The 9280-nt window shown below is 34.0% G+C and overlaps 1 long non-coding RNA gene across 1 annotated transcript; it reads left to right on the plus strand.

Annotated features, from left to right (window-relative positions):
* The first annotated feature begins 1239 nt into the window (after positions 1 to 1239).
* LOC133189022 (uncharacterized) lies at positions 1240 to 8840 on the plus strand. Its single transcript, XR_009721385.1, has 4 exons — positions 1240 to 1319; positions 4095 to 4190; positions 8468 to 8572; positions 8788 to 8840. It is a non-coding gene; the product is annotated as an uncharacterized LOC133189022 (long non-coding RNA).
* Positions 8841 to 9280: the final 440 nt, after the last annotated feature.

Raw genomic sequence — 9280 nt, forward strand, 5'->3', positions numbered from 1 at the left:
TGATCATCATGATATAGTATAAATGAATATAAACAGACCCTGTAAGAAAAAAATAGCTGTAATTTAATAATTGTTTATTAATATAATGTGGTCCTCTGCTAATAGAATATATATGCTGTAAAAAAAATCTGAATCAGGGTGAAGCAGATTTGATACAATACATGGCTGAAGGAACGGGGGGAGGGGGCAGGCCCCCTGTAATTTTGCTGAAATTTAGGTATACTATAGAAAACATTGCTCCTTTATGCTTGGGCCCCCTCAATAATAACCTCTGATGATCTATTTTTCTTTTGCTTTTGGGCCCCCTCAATAATAAACTCTGACAATGTATTTTTCTTTTGCTTATTAAAAATTTTTTGGTTTGTAGCCTCCCCCAAACTGAAACTGAAAAATGTTGTTTGGTTGTGCTCACCCCCCCCCCCTCCAACTAAATTACGTACGGGCCTATTCTCCATCCCTGAGGTTTTCTTTCACCAAAGAAAGATGAATTGGTAACAGTTCAGATATATATAGCAATATTTACGGAAGGGAATATTCTCGTTTAATTATGAAGATGTGACAGTAACTCAGTCAAAGCCACAGTGAGTGTAACATTTATTTAATATTATTGTTAATGTTTACAAATAGTGAAATACTGATACTGTGAAATTTTAATGGATATATAGAAAATATAAAAGTACAACCATTTATTGTAAATCACATACATGAAAAGCTTCTTTTTTTTAAGCAATTGGAAATTCTTCATTTTCTCATGAAATTATTTTATTTCGTATGTATGATAATTTATTTCGTATTTTAATTCTGTAAACAAATCATTCTCGCAGTCTAGTTCCCTTCATTATTTTCAGCAGTTCAGTGACAGAGATAAAATAATCATATGAGGTTTATACCCCCCCCCCCTCCCCACCAAATGAAACTGAAAAATGTTTGGTTTTGGTCCCCTTCAACTGAAATTGATTCCTACTTACCATGCTTACAGGCTTAACTATGAAGATGTGACAGGGAGTGTAATAACAATAATTGTTCAGACGGATACATATTAAGCTGATATACGTATCAAATTTTAATGGATAGATAGAAATTAATAAACAATTACAACCATTTATTATAAACTACATAAAGATAATTTTTCAAGCAATTTGAAATTCTTCATTTTTTACGATAATATTTTATTTCGTATATATATATGTTTATAGGTTTATTCGTATCAACAAATCTGTGTACGAGTTAATAACGCATCCTGGTTCCCTGCATTTTCAGTGAACCACAGAGAACCAGAATAAGATTGTAGGGAAACAAGCCTTGTTACAAGGTTTGAGGTTTGTTTATTTTATATTTTAATTTACACTTTTAAAAATTATTATTATTATGCAAAATCTGTGTGCAGATGAATATTTACATTTTAATGTTATAAGTCGTTTTGTGGTTCATATTTGCGGTGACTGTCCCACGTGTGTTTACCTGTTTACATTCACCTACTGACCTAGAGTCTTCAAAATATACCTTCTGTAATCATGACTGTTGTAATCTTGTTTTTATGTTAGTTTACCATATGTAACTTGACTGTTGTATAGATTTATAGCGATCACTGCAAGCTTTTAATATTTAGGTGAAGAGAAATTTCAGACTATCAATCACAGGCACTTGTTTCATATACGGTGCACCCCTACTTATTTTTACCACAAGGTATCTAACTCAATTTCAGGCACCCCCACTTCAAGCTCGTATTTTGTTCATGTATCATTATCAATCATTAACGTACTTTAAAATGACATTGTTCGCTTCAAGAGACTTTTTTCTTGTCAAATAAATCGTTTCAGACGTCTCTGGTCGAGTCTCTTTATTGTAAAGCACTCATTTATTCCACGAAAATTACCTCGATACATTTTAAGACTTTAGATGGGATACAACTTCCAGTTGGGGGTAGAATAAAACCAGAGACTTCCGAGTATTCCATTCCGAGGTCTCTGGTTTTATCCTTCATTTACAACCCCAACCGCAAATTTGTATCAAAAATTACCTTGATACATTTTAAGACTTTAGATGGGATACAAATTTCATTTTTTCACAGGTCACGAGGTTTCAACTTAAAAAATAAAAATTCTCACCGTTGGAAATTTTAGCTTGATGTGTTGATAATTTGCCAAATTATTATGTAATAAAGGGGACTTTATATGATCACCCGGCGCTGTCGCTTAAGTTCAGTCTTCACAACAATTCTTTTTCAGCACATGCCCTTCGGGCATGTAGACCTATCATTTTTACCCAGCCCATTCAAATTTGTACATGTCCTACTCAAAATTCTTACATTTACCAGTATTGTGCAACAAAAAAAACCCATTAGGTATAAAGGTTTTATATTAATTTTTTCAGCGTCGTAAACCAACCATGGCCTGTGATTGCCATTTTATAAAGCGTTTTTGTTCATAAATAACTTTTGAGTTGCATGCTGGTCATTTGTTGGCCGGTTTAGCTGAACTGAATTTCAGAAATGGGATCATGACTGTAGTGCCACAGTATGTGGTATTGATGAACATCTCGTAATTTAGCAAGCAACTTCGAGAAAACAAATAGGTTAAACTAAACACTTCAATGATTAGATTGACAATCATTTGACAGGTCGTATCGAGAATGTAGACAGGCAATCCATCGACATTACATATAGCAACGTTTAAGCGAATAATGGGGGTAGGACAGAGTAAATGGCAAGTAAAGATTGTACAATGAAAGAAGATTCACATATGCCCTCTTCAGACATGTAATTTGGCAATTTTTACATGCCCGGCTGCAAATTTAACAGGTCCCTGTCATTGGACTCCCGGGTTATTTGGAAGACTGTTAGTTTAGTTTCATGAGGTCCGACAACATTGATTCTCAATGTCTGCTCTCTCTACCCCATACACTTATCTTGATAAAATTATATAAATTATATTATTAATTATATAAATTGATATAAATTATATAATCCGGTCTTGTTTATATAATTTTACAATGTCATAAACAGCTGCTTAAGTGCATATAATATTGTACTAAATGGATTTATATATAGAATTAGGGAAAGATCCTCACTTGATTATGGCAGCATATTTAGCCCGTAGGAGTTTAATATCTACCACACATGATCAATGTCACTTTTGGACGTGAATGACTTTTGACACCCTAACTTCAGTTCAAATCAACGTTAACTTTATGTGACGTCTCTCTGAATCTTTTTTGGCATGTAACTTGGGTAAAAACAATTAAGTACTCTTGATGCATTTGATTTCTCTTAGCCCGTTTAAACATTTCCAAGGTCTATACCAGTTTTTGCAGGGGCGAAACTATGTAGAAGTTGGAAAAGAAACCCATCCCCTTTTTGACGTATTTGGTTTTCGAGGGGTGAAAATTTTCAATATTACACTCAACTACATGCAATATTTATTATATTATACTGAATGTTTTATACAAATACAAATAATAGTGAACCTTGAGCGCATAAATCTGCGCAGTCACTATTTTTTGGAATATCACCCGTCGTCAAGCAATGTTGACTGTTGCGACACTGGGCGTGGCTTCATTATTCAGCGGATAATAGTGCTTTTTAATAAATGTTTCTTGACGAATCAGATTAATTCATCTAATATACCTGAAAGTACAATATTAATTAATTGTCATCATTTTCCTATATTAGCATTTTTACTGGTAATGGTTTTGAAATGATAGGAACATGCACTGTTCAAAAAGTCTTAAAATGTTGTTTTGGCTCAATTTCTTTGTTAGATTACTGTGTTGAACTAAGGCAGGTCAATTAAAGTAACATGATCCTATAGATTCCATGTACATTTAGTACTGTAAAGTAGACAAATTTATTGTTCTCACAAGTAGTTCTCAAAAATTGATTTAAGTTGGTCTCCTGAAGGATGTAATAATGCAATTGGTCTGCTTAAGGTACAGTGTATAATATAGACATGGATATTTTATTTTGAATTTGTATTATGTCAATCATTAGAAATATATGAATCTTAATTAAAAAACATTGTTTTCATTAGAATTTAAGATATGTATAATAGGCATATATTCTTCATGCTTTTCCATAGTTAAGTCCTTTTTTACAGGGTCTCTGCTAGAATCATGTGGACCCCAGTGTAACAAATCTATGGAAAGAGAGAAAATCTCAGCTCAAGGGTCAACATGTCTTTATTCCAAGAAAGGTAAATTGATAATTTTTTCTGCTAAAATACTCTTTTATAAATTATAATATCAATGCAAAAGAGTGAACAAACAATGTACCTAACAACATTTTGAAAATGAAGTGCAATAACAGTTAATAATTATGATCAATCGAATGAATGTTAATAATCCAATCAAAGTCCTTGTTGTATATATCATTTTTGCTAGGGCTGTGTATTGAGCAAAAAAAAAAAAAAAAAAGAAAGACATTTTTTAATGCGATATGCAATATATTGAATTCTTTAACAATTCTGTCAAAAAGTCTTATAAATCATTATGCATGAATTTTATAAAAATAATAATTGTTTTTTTACTCATTTTTAATTTTATGTCTCACCGTCTTTAAAAATTACACTTCAAATTCAAACTTTTCTTGACTGTAAAATCAACATGTTAAGTAAAGTTGTCTATGTATTTTTATGATTTTGTAATAATCATTTAAGATGTGCTACCTCCTTAATGATTATATCATTTTTATCAGTTTTAATTCAAAACAGTTACCGGTAAATATAATCTTTGGTGATTGAAATTCCCAAGTTTTTCACAGAATTACCTAAAAAAAACTGCCTGCCCAAAATGTATTGGAATTAAGTTATTTTTAGCTCACCTGAGCCAAAGGCTCAAGTGAGCTTTTCTGATCAAAATTTGTCCGTTGTCTGTCGTCATTGTCATAAACTTTTCACATTTTCATCTTCTTCTCAAGAACCACTGGGCCAATTTCAACCAAACTTGCCACAAAGCATCCTTGGGTAAAGGGGATTCAAGTTTGTTCAAATGAAGGGCCACACCCTATTTCAAGGGGAGATAATTAAGAATTAGTGAAAATTTAGTGATATCTTTTAAAAATCTTCTTCTCAAGAACCACTGGGCTGTAAAAGTTGAAACTTAGGTGAGACCTTCATTACATAGTGTAGATTCAAGTTTATTCAAATCATGACCCCCTGGGGTAGGGTGGAGCCACAATGGGGGGTCACAGTTTTACATAGGAATATATAGGAATAAATCTTTAAAAATCTTCTCCTCAAGAACAACAAAGCCACAATTAGTCATATTGATATGGAATCATCCTCAGGTAATGTAGATTCAAGTTTGTTCAAATCATGACCCCCAGGGGTAGGATGGGGCCACAAGGGGGGATCAAAGTTTTACATAGGAATATATAGAAAAAATCTTTAAAAATCTTTTTCTCAAGAACAACAAAGCCACAATTAGGCATATTGATATGGAATTATCTTCAGGTAGTGCAGATTCAAGTTTGTTCAAATCATGACCCCCAGGGGTAGGGTGGGGCCACAATGGGGGATCAAAGTTTTACATAGAAATATGTAGGACAAATCTTGAAATTGTTTTTCTTAAAAACAACAAAGCCACAATTAGTCATAATTTATATGGAAGCATCCTCAGGTAGTGTAGATTCAAGTTTGTACAAAATCATGACCCCCGGGCGGGGTGGGGGGGGGCACAATGGGGGATCAAAATTTTACATGGGAATTTATAGAAAAAAAATCTTTAAAAACCTTTCTCTCAAGAACAACAAAGCCACAATTAGTCATATTGATATGGAATCATTCTCAGGTAGTGTAGATTAAATTTTCTACAAATCATGACCCCCAGGGGTAGGGTGGGGCCACAATGGGGGATCAAAATTTTACATAGAAATATGTAGAAAAAAATCTTGAAAAATCTTCTTCTCAAGAACAACAAAGTCACAATTAGTCATATTGATGTTGATTCATCCTCAGGTAGTGAAGATTCAAGTTTGTATCAAATCATGACCCCTCGGGGTAGGGTGGGGCCACAAGGGGCGATCAAAGTTTTACATAGGAATATACAGAAAAAAAAATTGAAAATCTTCTTCTCAAGAACAGCAAAGCCTTGTTAAGTCATATTGATATGGAAGCATTCTCAGATAGTGTAGATTTAACTTTGTTCAAATCATGACCCCCAGGGTTAGGGTGGTGCCACAATTGAGGATCAAAGTTTTACATAGGAATACATAGGAAAAAAATTCAAAAATCTTCTTCTCAAGAACAGCAAAGTCATGTTTTGTCATACTGATATGGAAGCTTCCTCAGGTAGTGTAGATTCAAGTTTTTTTTCAAATCATGACCCCTGGGGGTAGGGTGGGGCCACAATGGGGGATCATAGTTTTACATAAGAATATATAGGGAAAAAAAAACTTGAAAAATCTTCTTCTCAGGAACAGCAAAGCCATGTTTTGTCATATTGATATGGAAGCTTCCTCAGGTAGTGTATATTCAAGTTTGTTCAAATCATGACCCCTTGGGGTAGGGTGGGACCACAATGGGGGATCATAGTTTTCCATAGGAATACATAGGAAAAAACTTCACAAACCTTTATCTCAAGAACAGCAAAGTCATGTTTTGTCATACTGATATGGAAGCATCTTCAGGTAGTGTAGATTCAAGTTTGTTCAAATCATAAACCCCAGGGGTAGGGTGGGGCCACAATGTGGGATCAAATTTTTACATAGGAATATATAGGAAAAAATCTTTTCATCAACAGAAAAGCCATGTTTAGTCACATTGATATGGAAGCATCCTCAGGTAGTGTAGATTCAAGTTTGTTCAAATGATGGAAGGGGGGGGGGGGTAGGGAGGGTCCACAATGGGGGATCAAATTTTTAACAAGGGAATATATAGGAAAAAAATCTTTAAAAATCTTCTGCTCAAGAACAGTAAAGCCATTTGTTATATTGATATGGAAGCATCCTCAGGTAGTTCAAAATCCAAGCCCCCTCCCCTTTAAACTTTTCAATACTGAAGTGATTTGTGCTTTTTCCTAGCCAATGTGCTCAGGTGAGCGTTGTGGCCCATGGGCCTCTTGTTTTTGATACGATATATTCATTAATCTAGATATGTGTCGATATACAGGTAAACTTCAGTATCTCGAACACCGGTATGTCGAATACCACGGATATCTTGAAGTGAATCAAGGGTCCCAGCCGTTTTTATTATATTTATGATTTAAAAAAACCCCCGGTATCTCGAACACGTAATCTTGAATACCTCGCTTATCTCGAAGTAGATTTACTGTCCCAAGTGCTATAAACACATGCGTTATCTCGAAGTCCAACAAATTATCGCTCCACTGAATTCACACCTTAGTACACAATAATCCCATTATGCTAATTTTACGTTCTGTTGAACGTTTCCGTTAGGTCTAGCACAGGCTTCATGGGACCATTGCTGATAATCACACCTTATTAGTCCCAAGCTGTTGTTTTTGGTAGTTAAATTTAATTACACAGGCCAGGTGATTTGGAGGTGTTAATAAAATGCACTCTCAGAGATACTATGACACGATAATGAAACAGCGGCTTGGGGATGATTACTGTACTAGAAATTTAAATTATCGAAAATACACGCTTATACACATCATTACATATCAAAGTAAACACTGAACACATCAAAGTGATATTGACCTCAAGAAATTAAACAATTAAAGACATTATTTAGAGTATAAAAGTCAGTACCAAAAATCAAATCTTCAGTAAATATCATGTCCGATAAGGCAGTCTAACGAAGGACCCGGTAGCCAACCAGGGGGGATAGTTAGATTATCTGACCGTAGTGGAAAAAGAAAACTTAAAGTTCATACAATCGAAACAAAGTTTGCTTTTGTTTATTCATATTGGCAATTTCAATAAATTATTGTGGAACGATAATTCCTGTTGTTACATTTAGGCATGTGGGTATATGTACATATCCTGTTAAAGTCTTTGTGTATCACATTATATCATGATATACTTCAGACAAATTAGTACACCCGTAGTTTTGAATACAATTCATACATTGATTTCATTTGCCACAATGGTCTCTTTAATATTGCAATAATGCATTTGGTTTTCCTAAAGCATGTATAATGCAGGTACTGTATATACTCTATGTCCAGCTTATAGGTGAGTCATAAAAAGATTAGTATTTTGAAACCAGGTTAAAACATCAGAGCATTGATTTGAAATTGTCAATTGATTCTGGCAAAAAGTTGTACCAATTTATAAGCGGGTCAATAGCAAATCCCTCCAAAATAACCTCAAAAAATACAACTGACTTATAGGTGGACCACCTTATAGGCAAGTATATATACGGTATAGTTTTTGTTGAATTTTGCTAACAGCAAAACACTATGAATAATGAATTTTGGAAAAAAAAGATTATTAAGTTTAATGATGCATGTATGTAGTATAGAAATATTGTTCATATGCCTATACATGGTACAAATATGCATTTTACAGAGTGTACATATGCCAGAATCATATGGACCGCAGACTGGCCCTGGTGATTCCGTTAAGAAAAAAGAGGAAAAATCAGTGCTTGTGCTCATTGGTCATTGGACAAAGGTAAATAGATTTATTTCATGAAACTAAACATGTAAATTACTAGGATATTAAAATATCACAATTAAAATACATGTACTGATTTATATATATATATGGATATCAGTTGGTCTCCTTGATGGAGTTAAATGCATTTGTTATCCCTTTTAAGTGGATCATTTAAATATTATGCAGTTTATTTAGAAGCTCTTTATTATCTGCACTGTTCACTTTTACAGGGTGAATGCCAGAATTTTTTCAAGAACAGCCTGAATCTGACATGGAAAAAATGAAGAAAAACAGCCTTCCTGTTTATAAATCTACATTCTGACAAAGGGTAATTTTGTTTAGTTCAATTAGAAGTGCAGATTTAATTTCAGTTGCTTTCCTTAATGATATATTATAGCATTTTTATTCCCTTATGAACAATATGTATACTTGTAAAGCATGTATCACAAAATCTTCTGCAAACAAAGTTTTGGGTGTAGAGTGTTTGTTGTTTAACGTCCCTCTTGAGAATTTTTCACTCATATGGAGACGCCACCACTTGTCAGTGGAAAGCTGCAAATTTTTGTCCTATACTCAGCACTTACGGCCATTGAGCATTGAGGGATCTTTATCGAGCCAGCACCTACTGTGACATGGGACCTCGGTTAATACCTCTGTCTCATCTGAAGAACGGGTCTCCACGTCCCACAGTGGGATTCAAACTCGCGATGTAAGGATCAGCTT

Source organism: Saccostrea echinata, unplaced genomic scaffold (genome assembly GCF_033153115.1).
Source record: "Saccostrea echinata isolate AGI-Se365-2 ecotype Australia unplaced genomic scaffold, CSIRO_AGI_Sech_v1 ptg000016l, whole genome shotgun sequence".
NCBI lineage: Eukaryota > Metazoa > Mollusca > Bivalvia > Ostreida > Ostreidae > Saccostrea > Saccostrea echinata.